Source organism: Psammomys obesus, unplaced genomic scaffold (genome assembly GCF_907164565.1).
Source record: "Psammomys obesus unplaced genomic scaffold, mPsaObe1.curated_primary_1811, whole genome shotgun sequence".
In the NCBI taxonomy this organism is placed as follows: domain Eukaryota; kingdom Metazoa; phylum Chordata; class Mammalia; order Rodentia; family Muridae; genus Psammomys; species Psammomys obesus.
Genome location: NW_026585504.1, coordinates 68,592,322 through 68,605,872, shown reverse-complemented (window position 1 = coordinate 68,605,872; position 13,551 = coordinate 68,592,322).

Sequence of the window (13,551 nt, the reverse complement as noted above, 5' to 3'; positions counted from 1 at the left end):
GAGCATCTTAGCCTCTCAGTAGGTTCTAAAATTCCAGATAAAAACAAACAAAAATGTTACCCTTTGCCCTATTTTTCCCTCTGGCTGCTACATTCTTTGTGTTCCCATATTGTATGTCACTTTTCTGTGACAACATTTGAGACAAGAGAGGCTTAAGGAGAGAAGGGCTTACTGGGCTTGCAGGAGGAAGGCATAGCTCATCCTGGTAGGGGATACGTGAGGCGGGGATGTGAGGTAGCTGGCACTGTTGGAGCCAGTCAGGAAGCAGAGAGATGGATGCTCATGTGCCACTCACTTTCTCCAGGTCCTTCAGTCCAAGATTCCAGCCCATGGGATTCTGGTGCTCATGTTCAGAGATCTTTTTTCCCTCACTTCAGCCTTCTGGAAATACCCTCATAGTCACCAAGGCATATCTCCATGATGATTCTAAGTCCAGTCAAGTCCAGTCTGTCAACTTGATGTTCAAACATATTATTTTAAAATATAATATTGCACTCTTAGGCTCTAAAATCTCATAAGACAAAATAAACTTAGTTAATTCATAAACATTCAATAGTATTTAATAGCCCCAACATTTTTCAAAGGACCAAACTCCAAAGACTCTTCTGAAATTTAAGGAAAACTTATAACTGCAATTCTATGTGACATTAAGAAATTATTGATATACTCCTAATACATAATGGAGCAGATTAAACATCACCATTTCAAAAGGCAGAATAATAGAGAAAGGCTGGACCAAAGCAAGAGTGTAACTCTTCCACAGAGGACACCCTAAAGCCCACAGCTCCGTATCTGGCATCTGGGGCTTGCGATGGAATCACCTGGCCTGCAACAGCTTGGGCAGCTCTGCCCTTCTAGTTTTGCACCTGTAATACATGTAGATTATTTCTTGGGTCAGCTCCACTCCATGCTTGCTTTCTTTGACAGATATCACACAGTCCTGGCACCTTCAACATATTGTTTTCTTTCAATGTCTCCATTATAACTTAGGGTTCACTTTTTCCATTTAACACCCCCTTGTTGGAAAGTTGACTCTGCCACGTATTTCCTAACCTCAGAAAATTTCTGGAACCTGATCCATGATCACCTCCGTCTTGCATCTTTCATGCCTGTAAGATGACTATCACATAGTGATGATTAAAGGTTCTTCTGTCAGCTAGAGATACAGCCTGGCATCCTTGGACCAAACCTATGGTGGGCATGTGCGTCTTGGAGGGTAACACTGGGAAACCTTTTCTTAAGTGTCCATTTGCAACATTATTCCATGCTCTCTCTTTTCAAATGTATTTGTGCTATAATCTGGAGACTTCACCCAGGGTCTTGCTTTCAGGGCACCTATTCTCCCAGTTTGAAACATAATGTTTCTTCTTAATGGTGCTGATCTAACAGTCACCGCTACTTTCTCTGCAGCCTCCTTGTGTGGAGTCTCCTTTCTAAAGTACGTATTTTTCACATCTTTGTTCTCTAATTGCTGTGCTGTCTCACTGTAGGTCTGGATAAGATCAGTGAGCAGGAACAATGCTGCAGCTTAAATGATGTTCTGCATTAGAATTTGCTATTCCAGATAAATTAGTCCATTGCACTTAAATTCAGATTTGCTTAAGCTCTCAGGACACAGGATGAACAAAGCCAGAATCTTTGCCAGGATATAACATGAATGGATTCCATCTCAGTTTCTGGTGGAGTCCTTCTCCTACTTCTGAAACACCATGAATGTTGCCTCCACTGTTTGTGCTTTTCTCTGCATTCTGGCCTTCCAAGCTCTTAGCAGAATTCCTCATTAGGCTTTGCTCAGAACATCCTCAAGGTTCTCTAGCCTTCACTTCCAATCTCTTCCACATCCTTTTTACAAATCATTTCCAAAAGTCTGAGTACCATGTGGGAAGAATAATCTCAACAGGGATGCTATTTCTGATACCCAATTTTCTTTTTGATCAAGTCTTCTGGAAATGAAATGATTGAAAGAGCTTCGTTGTCTTTTCAGTTTCTCAGCTTTTGGCCCATGGTGGCCCAGCTTCCTCTGACCTTCATAGAAACTGCTTTTATACTATCCCAGAAACTTCCCTGTCACATAATTCAGGGATACTCTTTCCTTTCTGTAGGTTTACCCATTAAAAAGAATATCTGACACATGGGCTTTGTCCAGAAAGGATGTACTCAGGAGTTCTGACTGCTAGCCTTAGAAAGCATGTGAGTTCCGTCTATGCTGCCCACTCAGGTTTGGGTAGCATTCATCATTCTCAGATATGACCACTGCAATAAGATATCACAACAGGTCCTCAGTGCCAATCACAACAGCCAACTTACAGAGATTACCACACTGTCCAGTAAAGGCTGACAAAATAAAAGTGGGGTCTGTAAGCAAAGGCGAATCACTTACTCTGAAAAAGAGAGAAATTCTGTCATATGATACGTGAAGGAACCAGAGAGCATTATGCTAAGTTAAAGAAGCCATGCATGGTCACTAATGATTTCACTTTCATGAGGTACCTAAGCTATTTATACAACCTCAGAAAAATATAAAATAAAAGGAATGGTGGTTGCTGTGGGCTGATGGGATCTGGGGATCTATTATTCAGTTCCCACTGTCACCTTTAGGAAAGATGGCTCAATTTAAGAGCTGTGTCCCAGCATGGGGGTGTTCCCAGTAAAAGGCCATTAGGACTCACAGCCTGGGGCACCTTCCACTGACATGACTACTGAAGTATTGGAGTGGGGGAGTATGTCACCTGATGTTGGAGAGTCTGCCCACAAATGAACAGCTGATGGCTGGCTCAGAGATGGTGTGGAGGAACCTGATTGGTCACCCAAAGCTATATAACCTGCTCTTTCTTCTGGAATAAACAAGTCTGCAGCTTCTCACCCTCGGAGTTCATTCATCCGATGTCTGTGGTGACTCCCCGCCACTCACCCCCTCAGTCTGAACCCCTCGTCCTCACCCTGGCTGGACCCTTGGAAGGAGGACCAACACCAGCATAGTGTTCAAATGTAATCATGTCATGCTGTGTACTCTACTGTTCTGTTTTGTGTTGCTAAAACAATGTAGCAGTGGCTGTTCAGTTATAAAGTAAATAGGAAAAGGAAAGGCAGAAATCTAGAATCTGGTATATGTATTACTGAAGTAGAAGGGAGTTATGAAGACGTTTGAAGGCTGGAAATAAAGCAGCACAGTGTCAGCTCTGGCAAAGATTCTCTAGTCATGTAGCCTCTTGGCAGAAAAGAGCGTTGTGTGACAGAGAGTTCACATTGCAAGACCAAACAGGGAAGGGACGGTAGTGGCATCCCACTAGACATTACCTCTCACAGGCACATTGCAAGACCAAACAGGGAAGGGACAGTAGTGGCATCCCACTAGATATTACCTCTCACAGGTTTGCGTATGTTTTGCTGTCGTCACGCTCGGGTCCAGTTATATGAACCCTGATGAGATAAGTCAGAGCTAAACCTCAACATGCACTTAAACCTTTGTCTTGAGCTAAGTGTAGTTGTCACAGAGATAAACAACAAAAGCATAAGAGGAAAAGTTCTGTGATATAGACCTATCTATTAATATGTGAGGGTTTGTGAATGAGATTTATCATGTGGCAAACATTCAATATGTACAGATTTTTGTGTTTCAAATATGCTTCAATAAAATTAGTTAATAATAAATGCAGAATGGCCAGTGATTCTCAAGCTACCCAGGCACAAGCTGTGGTTCGTTAGGAATTTTTTGTTAGGAATGCTGAAATTTGCATACACTCAAAGAACTATATTTCTGTGTGAGTGGTTCCAGTGTAAACTACACTCTGAGTTCATAACAAGCTCTCCTCATAGGAAATATTTCAGGTGTATTGTTACTGGGAAAGATACACTGTGCTAATGTAACTCTCTAGAAGGCCTTGGAAATTTACCCCAGCATGTATCTGGACTTTCCTCATCTGCCTTTACCCAGGCCTAATGCCAATTCATCTTCTTTCTCATCTGTATAGAATCCTCTCAACTATATGCTGAGTCCTAGATAAGGGAACTGGAAGGTGGCCTCAGATCCCACACAATCATTCTTTAAACCTCCCTCCATCTCTGGATACATTTTCTCACCGTGTTTCTGATAGAATTTATTTTTAGAGGACTTTCCTTTAAATGTTACTGCTATGTGGTTAGCTCCACTCTGCTATCTGATGACTCTGTTCCCTCTTTGTCCTGTTAGTGACACATCTTATATTGGTGATTCCCTGAAGTCCCACTTTTCTTTAGCTCTTTGGAGTCGTTTTTGTTTCTATTATATATTTAAGATTTTTTGAGATTATATTATCCCCCATTATTTTCCTTCCTAATTTTACTCATTAACAGATATAACAATTCAACACAATACTTTTCCATTCTGTCTTTTAAATATTTCTTCCCATGGATCTCCCAACTCATCACTTTCTACCTTCTGTGTCCTTAAACATAGTTCAAAACATTTTTTTCAGCTCATTGGCTTCTTTCTAATATATGAACATGATATGCTTCAGGCATAACCACCCTCTTAGCATGTGTGTGTCTTTCCATTTTTTGTTCTCCACATGCAAACTTGCTGAGAACACTATTCAGCCCACAGAAACCAAGTTTCTGTGTTGACATCCTGACTTCCAAATAACTGGATGTGGACAAGAGCTTTAAAAGAGGTAACTGAAGCTAAGTAAGATTACGAGGAAGATGCTCTGATCTCATAAGACACTGTTCTAAAAACAAGACGATTCATTAACCCCATATTCCAACTCATCATCCTTCCCTTTCTCTCTCCTCCTCCTTTCACTAACCCTTTGTGCCCATAGGGAAGATCAAATAAGGCTTGTGAGACAGTGGGTGACTGACAATAGAGACCTCATAGGACCCCAGTCCTTCTAGCACTGAGCCTGGACTTCTGGCTTCTAGAACTGTCATGAAATAAGTGTTTGTCCTTGAAGCCAGTCAGTCTGTGGTGGCTGGCTATTAGAATCCTACCTGATGACTGCAAAGCTATTCTCTGTGCAATGAGTAGAATTAACATTTACAAGCCTAAAGCATAAAGATAATGCACTGTGCCATGCTATTTCAGTGTGAACTCTTGACAGTGTCTTAGTCTTGTTCAAGCAACATTTAGACCCACAGAGCATGATCTCATGCACCTTCACCTTCTCTTCCCTATTATGTGATTATGTGATCCGATCACAGTTCCTTGGCCTAGAATCTTGTTTACCTACTCTTTATGTTACACATCCTCATTGGAACCTATGTCACAACTGTCTTGAAGTCAGTCAGTTGCTAACCACTGTCACTTCAAGCAAGTTGTCTCCTTTATTGCACCAATAAGTTAAGCCTCATTTTATTTGTTTCTTGCCACATTTATCTGACTACTTTCCCCATGAAGTTCACAGAGAGGAACTCTATTCTACTTAATTCTCTAACTGAGAGCTAAGCATATTCACAGTTTTTGTAATATAATAGGAACTTAATAAAAATTTGCTAAATGGAAGGTAGATAGGAGGGTAAGTGGAAACTTATACCAAAGGAACTTCAAACACAAAATCTTAATAGTGATGATCAAGTAATGCGTGGCTGAATTAAATGATCTTGGCATTTGGTTCCCTTCAGGGAACACTAATCTAATTCTGGAAACGTTATCCAACTTGATGATTTTCAGCCCCTGCTTTCTTTCCACAGCAGTTCTGGCAGTTCCCGCTGCTCTAGGCTATACCTCAGGCCATGGTTACTCACAAACCACAATGGACATGCTGGGCCTCCAACCAGGATCACTGGTCCATCATCTGACTTCTTCATATGTCGTTCTTGTGGTGCTTGAAGCCCAACACGGACTTTTCTATTTAGCTATTCTTCTTGGTCCTGTGGTTTTAGCTGAATCATCACTTCTGAAAGACAGACCTTCTCTCGTCCCTGAATTAGACCTCTTTCTGCATTTCTTCTTTGCTCCCCAAATCTCCCATTTTTTCCCCTCTTGCTGTCCTTATTACATGCTTTTCAGGACTCCCTCTTATTGGGGTAGCAGCTGTGTATATGCATGCATCTTTGTATCTGCAGGAGATAACATAGTGGGTAGAAAAGTACCCATGAGATTAGATGGGAAATCTTAAACACTGCAAGGATGGTGCTCCCATCCTTTCTGGCCTACTGATCTCTGAGCTTGTTACTATGGAAAAAGACATTCAAATTTAGGAGGTTAGACAAGTCCGCCTTAAAAAAAATTTCTACTATGTGATATGATAGAAGACAGTTTGCTATACAAATAGTTCATTTTCTACCCTCCATACAAAATGCTTTAATGCACTTGTAGGCCAGGCTGGCCTCGAACTCATAGCTATCTGCTTGCCTCTGCCTCCCAGAGTGCTGGGATTAGAGGCATGTGCCACTTTTCCCGGCTCTAATTTCTTAATTTCTTAAATCATATTTGTGAGAGATCTTGAGAAGCATGACTCAAGTGTCCTATGGGTTTTACATTCTGTCTTTGTTAAATAAAGCAGGACATCACTCTTCCTTTCAAAAGGTTATTGCCAAGCATTGGATGAATGTGAGTTAACTAAGCGGTGTGCATTCAGCTGGGTCCTGACCTACCTTTATCCTCAGTCCTTGATGCGGCTACATTCTCCCTACAGGTTCACCTTCCCCAGTGCATTCCCTTTCTCTCTAGGCGTCCTTCAACCCCCTTCTTTAATGTGCGTACTTTACTGTAATGACTCTGCAATCGTCATCTCTTAGTTATATTCATTTTTCTAATCCCCCTTTCGAGGCTTTATGATCTCAGGGGTGAATAGGTTCATTTTATACTTTGACTGGATTTATTTATCTTGTAATAGGTCAAATGTTTCATAGAACACTGCAACCCAGAGCAGCTTAAACACACACAGTTGAAAACATTTATTAGCCTAGGGAATTTCAAAGATATTCAGACTGGGAAATGCTATAATATCCAAGGCATTATTTCACAGACTAGGCCAGGCTTCATATCCCATTTATGGTTTTGGTTTTTTGATACATAATTTGAAAATATATTTGCTTCTCATGGTTGTGGGGTATTCTATTAGCTCCAAACTCATAGTTTTGTATCATATGCCCACTTGAAACAATGGCTTCATTTTCCTATTATGTGAATGTTTATACACACACACATACACCAGAAACTAAAAGTCAACAAAATAAAGTGTAATATCTTCCACTTGCTGTTGTTCGTTGAAAAGGGGAATAGCAACTGGCCAGACTTGGGGTGTGAGCCCATTCCTTTAAGTCAAGGAATACAGGTTAATGAAGGAGACTTTGTTTCCTGGAGCTGTGGCAGGGATCAAGGGCGGCTATACTTACGGTTGTGCCATGTCATCATGGAGACCAACGTGTCCATGCTGAGACAGCACCAACACCTAGTTAAAGGGCTCACAGACATCTTGTCTCAGTGAAGAAGAAAATATAGTGAGAGAACAGCCAAATATATAAAAGCTTTAGGAATTTTGTATTTGATAAGGAGGTTGAAATCTTCTATATGTTGACTTTCTACTTTTGAATACTGCATTTTTTTTCTCTTCACCATGACAAAGTCTGGCTTAGGTTACTGCTTGGTCATTTCACACAAGAAAGCTCAGCTTTAATAACCTGAGAATTTCTTCTATGCCAAGACAGAAATTTGATGGTAAATTTGATTAAGGCTCAGCATCAGGCCCCTCCCTCCTGCCTCTGACTAGATGTTCTGTTGAGTGGAGCTAACCTTATCTCAGTCACCCTGTCTTGAACTTAAAAGGTGCTCTAATGCCTGGTACTCAGTGTAAACTAAAGTCAGGAAACGCACTCACCATTCAACAGAGCCAGGAAAACAGGGTTCTTTCAGATATAACCAATACCAGTTGAAATTTTGAATCCCAAGAGGAAGATGCCTTCTGTCAGAGGCAGACTTGGAGGTGAGAATTTTCACAGATTTACTTAGAGAGTATTTTGGGAAGCATCAGGAGAAAGTGAGTAACTAGACTAGTGAAGGAAAAGCCAATCACAGATACACATCAAATGAGCCACAACGTGGCCAACTACGACATAACCCTGTTGAGAACTCTAAATATTAATAGAGGACATGGTCAGAGCTATCTCCCAATGAGAAAGAATCATGCCCATTTATTTGTGTTTTCATCTTTCACTGTAGGAAGGCTAGACTCAGCTCTAGCAGGATTCTCATCTAAGCTTACTGAAAGCATTAAAAAGAGCCATGAATGCTTGTCCTAGGATTTCTTAGTTTTGAGCTTAAATGTGGGCATGAGTATTATGGGTGGAAACTAACTCTAGTTGCTACAAGTGGTTAACTAAAATTGTCCCAAATAAAATAGGACATGTGCTCTCCATACTAATGGCTTCATTATTAGGAATGCATGTTTGTCCATTTCTACCAGAGTAGAGTGTGAATCTATGGGGTTCAAAGCTAACATTTTAGGAGAAGTAATAAAACCTCTTCCATTATTAGAATTCTCCCAAGATCTCTTTGTATGTCGCTCATACAAGTCCAAGCCTCTATGACAGCTCACTGGATCGCTCTGCTCCTCCATTCAATTACTCTTCTCCATCTGCACTTGATTGTGAAAACTCTTATTATCAAGCACACGTTTAATTAAGCACCTTTTTAGTCACTTAGCATGAAGTTGTGAAAGTTGTAAGAGTGAAAATCAGCCATATGAGACGAATAGCAAAAAGCATAATAGATCCACCTGTTCAAAATTGGTGGAATTAAATGACTGTCTAGAGCATTAAATATTCTATGGAGCATCTTCTACTTTATTGTTTTTGCAAAATGACTTTTGAGTCATCATTAATGTTCTCAGTAATTAATGAACACCAGATGGAAGATGAAATAGACAGGCCACATCCATCAGGAGGTGTTTTCTCAGAGTTAAATGAGGCTGAACTTGGAAAGTTTTCACTTCCTCTAGTCTTGGTTTACTGAAGGCCTAGAGTTCCAATTTTATGGACTGGGTGAGGGGATGAATGCATACATCAGCTTCTTTGATATCCAGTACAGGACATGATACCTTCCTTCCATCTGTTTCTGTTGCAAAATGCCTCATATTTTACTCCCAAATATCATCAGGTAATTTTAATTTCCCCCACTAGCTAGAAAGAATAATTTTGATAGTCTATAAAATAGGTGGAAAAGGAAGACAACTGCCTGTATTACTCCCTGTGGACGGATTACTAAAATGAATGCCAGCCATTTCCTGTGAACTGTGCCTGGGAGGCCAGGTATGTATTCACAGCCAAAGCATGCCATTGATGTTAGCGCTTCTAAGGAGGAATAGCAACAGATGTTCTGAGCTGCTTTAGGTCTAGAAGGACAGAGAACCAAGGGCACAGCCTAGGGCACCTCAACAGTCAGTATATTGAAGACCAGATGATGTGAGCATAAGCAACGAATGAAGGTACGGGGATGGTCTCCTGGGAGGTCTGAATGGAAGGGCTCCTGTACTTCAGCTTTTCTGCTTTTGTATCTAAAGTGATGGGGGATATGAGAGAGAAGAGAATAAACTCCTAAGCTTCAATAGTACGTATTTTGCTGATGATAGTTTCGAAGAATTTAGGTGGAAGGCGTCTATCAAAAATTATTGTCCTAAGGAGTGAAGATCATATAAATGCATCCACAAAACTCCATTATTTTGGTAGGTCATGAGCTTGCACCTTACCTGAGTTATTCATGCATAGGAAGTGGGTGCTGTACTGCTACAGGATTTGTGGCCTCATCAAACTACACAAGTGGAATCCTAACCACGAAGACAAGGCAATTAACAGGTGATGCCTTTGAGATGTAGCTATGTTATGAGGGCAGGGCCATCCTAAATATGGTTAATCCTCTTACCCAAGACCCCAGAGACTCCCCTGTTTCCTGTACACGCTGGAAGACACACTGCAAAGACGGCAATGCCAGTGAAGCAGGAGACAAGCCTGCATCAAGCGCAGGACAGGGAGTCTGCCATCACCTGGATCTTGGTCTTCACAGCCTCCAGAAGTGAGTCTCATTGTTTGAGCATCTGATCCTTAATGCTTTGGTACATTTGTCTGCAGGGAGTATCACTTGTGAGATGGAAATAAATACATTTCTTCCCTCTATACATGGAAATACATGGAACACCTCCTGACTTGACTCACTCAGATCTAGGCTGCTGTGATGAACCCCTGCTAACTTACTGTTTATGATTACCTCGATCCTTTTATCCATCTTCATAACACCAGCCGTAAAGGCCCGAGCCAACATCAGCCAGTGCAGGAAACTTCTTTTACACTTTTGTAATATCACATGTGAGACTCATAATCTGCCCCTCACCTTATGACTGAAATGTGGTGTATCCTTCAGTGCTTGCCATGATTTCCTATGGAAATTCCTATTTTCAGCCTGACATTGGCTTACTGTGATCATCACTGAGTATTGTCATCTTGGGGTATAACCAAGAATTGAACACAGAGTCACAAAGATTTGTAGAATGGTGTAGCCAGAACAAAGCTAGTGTTTTATATCTAATAGTGACGAAGCAAGTGAGAACCAAGAAAAAATAACTTTCTAATTCCTTTTGAATTATCTACAGTATAAAACTTAATGCTTTTTCTGTTATTCCAGGTCACCTCCAAGACCTACTGTGGAATGAGACAAATAAAAACACATTATAGTCTCAGAATCTCTTAGAGGCTCCCTAGACCAAAAGGAACGGACATCGTGTCATGTTCAACACTGGCCAACTGGGATTTCCTCAATAGATCTGGTCTGAGTGGATGCCTTTGGTCTTCTAAACCATTGTCTCTGCTTTCTGGATCTTTCTAATCATTATCATCAAGGAAGGTTAACGCTATTGATGATGAATCACCGTGTCTTTGTCTCAGCCAGCAGTTAGGACACGTGTAAACTCAGGGCCGAGTGGCAGGGGGAGCATCTCTTGCTATCACTTGAAACTTCAAAACCTGCCTGTCCTTCCAGCTGCAGATCACTCTCTACCTTCCCAGCAGCATATGAACTTTATTTCAAAGAAAAAGAACAAATACACAGCTGGAGAAGAAAGAGACAGAAAAAAGCACAAAGCAAAAGAAAGCACAGAGAAGTCTCATCTTTAACAGGGCTCATCTTGCCGGTGTCCACTGCTAATCCCACCTACAGGAAGGATTTGAAGGCTGCCAGGATGCACACATAGATATGAACACTGAGAATATAAACACCTGATTCCTTAAATCTCACAGCAGAGATTAGTCCCAAGGTGTCTTACAGGGACAGCACACAATGAGAATAGAGCAGAGGCCACTCAGAAGGAACAATATCAGTGACGTGTGTGGTCTGTGAAATTTATAATCACTGAAAGTACTTCTTCAGCCAAGAGCCGAACAGCAGTGCCTTAAACTTACAGGAAGAGAGTTGTTCCACCTATCATGGTTTTGTTTAGAAACTTAAAGGACAGCTAATTAATTTTTTTTTCTTTTCCCCTTTCTGTTACCCAGGCTGTGCCTCCTTCAAATACGTTTCACATTTTACCCCCTCTCCAAATAGACTTATAATTAGGTGTCAGCAGTGTGTCAATTTATAAAAATCAATTCACATATGAGGTGACATACAACATTTTATGTTTTCAATATCTCAGAAAATATTGACATGTTACATGGCCAAAGAAATTAAAGATATAGTATCTTTAACAAATGGTGCTAGTCTAACTGGATGTCTATATATGGAAAAATGCAAATAGATCCATATTTATCTCCCTGCACAAAACTAAGGTCTAACTGGATCAAAGACATCAACATAAAATCAGACATACTAAACCTGTTAGAAGAGAAAGTGGCACAGGAGACAACTTCCTGAACAGAACACCAACAGCACAGGCTCTAAGATCAACAATCAATAAATGGGACCTCATGAAACTGAAAAGCTTCTGTAAAGCAAAGGACACTCTCGTCAGAACAAAACGCCAGGCTACAGCCTGGGAAAGGATCTTCACCAACCCTATATCTGATAGAGAGCTAATATGCAGAATATATAAAGAACTCAAGAAATTAAAAGGCCACAAACAAGTAGTCCAATTAAAAAATGGGGAACAGAGCTAAACAGAGAATTCTCAATAGAAGGATATTGAATGGCAGAGAAGCACTTGAAGAAATGTTCATCGTCCTTAGTCATCAGGGAAATGCAAAACAAAACAACCCTGAGGTTTTACCTTTACACTCATCAGAATGGCTAAAATCAAAGACTCAAGAGACAACACATGCTGGAAAGGATGTGGAGAAAGAGGAACCCTCCTCCATTGCTAGTGGGAATGTGAATTTGTACAATCACTTTGGAAATCAATCTGGTGCTTTCTCAGACAATTAAGAATAGTGCTACCTCAAGATCCAGCAATACCACTCCTAGGCATATATCCAAAAGATGCTCAAGTACAACAAGGACATTTGCTCAACCATGTTTATAGCAGCTTTTTTTGTCATAGCCAGAAGTGGGAAACAATCCAGATGCCCCTCAAAGGAGGAATGGATACAGAAATTAAGGTAAATTTACACAATGGAATACTACTCAGCAATTAAAAACAAGGAAATCATGAAATTTTCAGATAAATGGTGGGAACTAGAAAAGATCATCCTTAGTGCAGTATCCCAGAAGCAGAAAGACACACATGGTATATACTCACATATAAGTGGATATTAGACATATAAGATAGGATGGACATACTAAAATCTATACACCTAAAGAAGCTAAGCAAGAAGGAGGACCCTGGGTAAGAGGATCAATCCTCATTCAGAAAGGCAAATGGGATGGACATCAGAAGAGGGAGAAAACAGGGAATAGGACAGGAGCCTACCACAGAGGTCTTCTGAAAGATTCTACCCAGCAAGGTATCAAAGCAGATGTTGAGATTCATAGGCAAACTTTGGGCAGAGTGCAGGGAGTCTTATGAAAGAAGGGGAGACAGAAAGACCTGGAAGGGACAGGAGCTCCACAAGGAAAGCAATAGAACAAAAAAATCTGGTCTTTTCTGAGACTGATACTCCAACCAAGGACCATGCATTGATATAACCTAGAACCCCTGCTCAGATGTAGTCCATGGCAGCTCAGTGTCCAAGTGGGTGTCTTAGTAAGGGTAACAGGGACTGTCTCTGGCATGAACTCAGTGGCTGGCTCTTTGATCACCTCCCCCTGAAGGGGCAGCCGTCATACTAGGACACAGAGGAAGATAATGCAGCCTATCCTGATGAGACCTGATAGTCTATGGTCAGTTGGAAGGAGAGGAGGACCTCCCCTATCAGTGGACTGTGGGAGTTGAGGAGAGAGGGAGGGTAGGATTGGGAGGGGTTGTGGGAGGGGGCTACAATTGTGATACAAAGTGAATAACTGTAATTAATAAAAAATTAATTAAAAACAGATAAACCAACATTTGGTAGAAACATCTGCAAGTGATATAAGTGATACATCTGAAAAGGGGTGGATATCTAAAATATATAATTCTTATACCTCAATATACTACCGCAATAAAACTATTTTTTTCTGCAAAAAACATAAATTAAAGAAATTAAAGAAAATTCAAAAAGTTTATGCTTATGCCA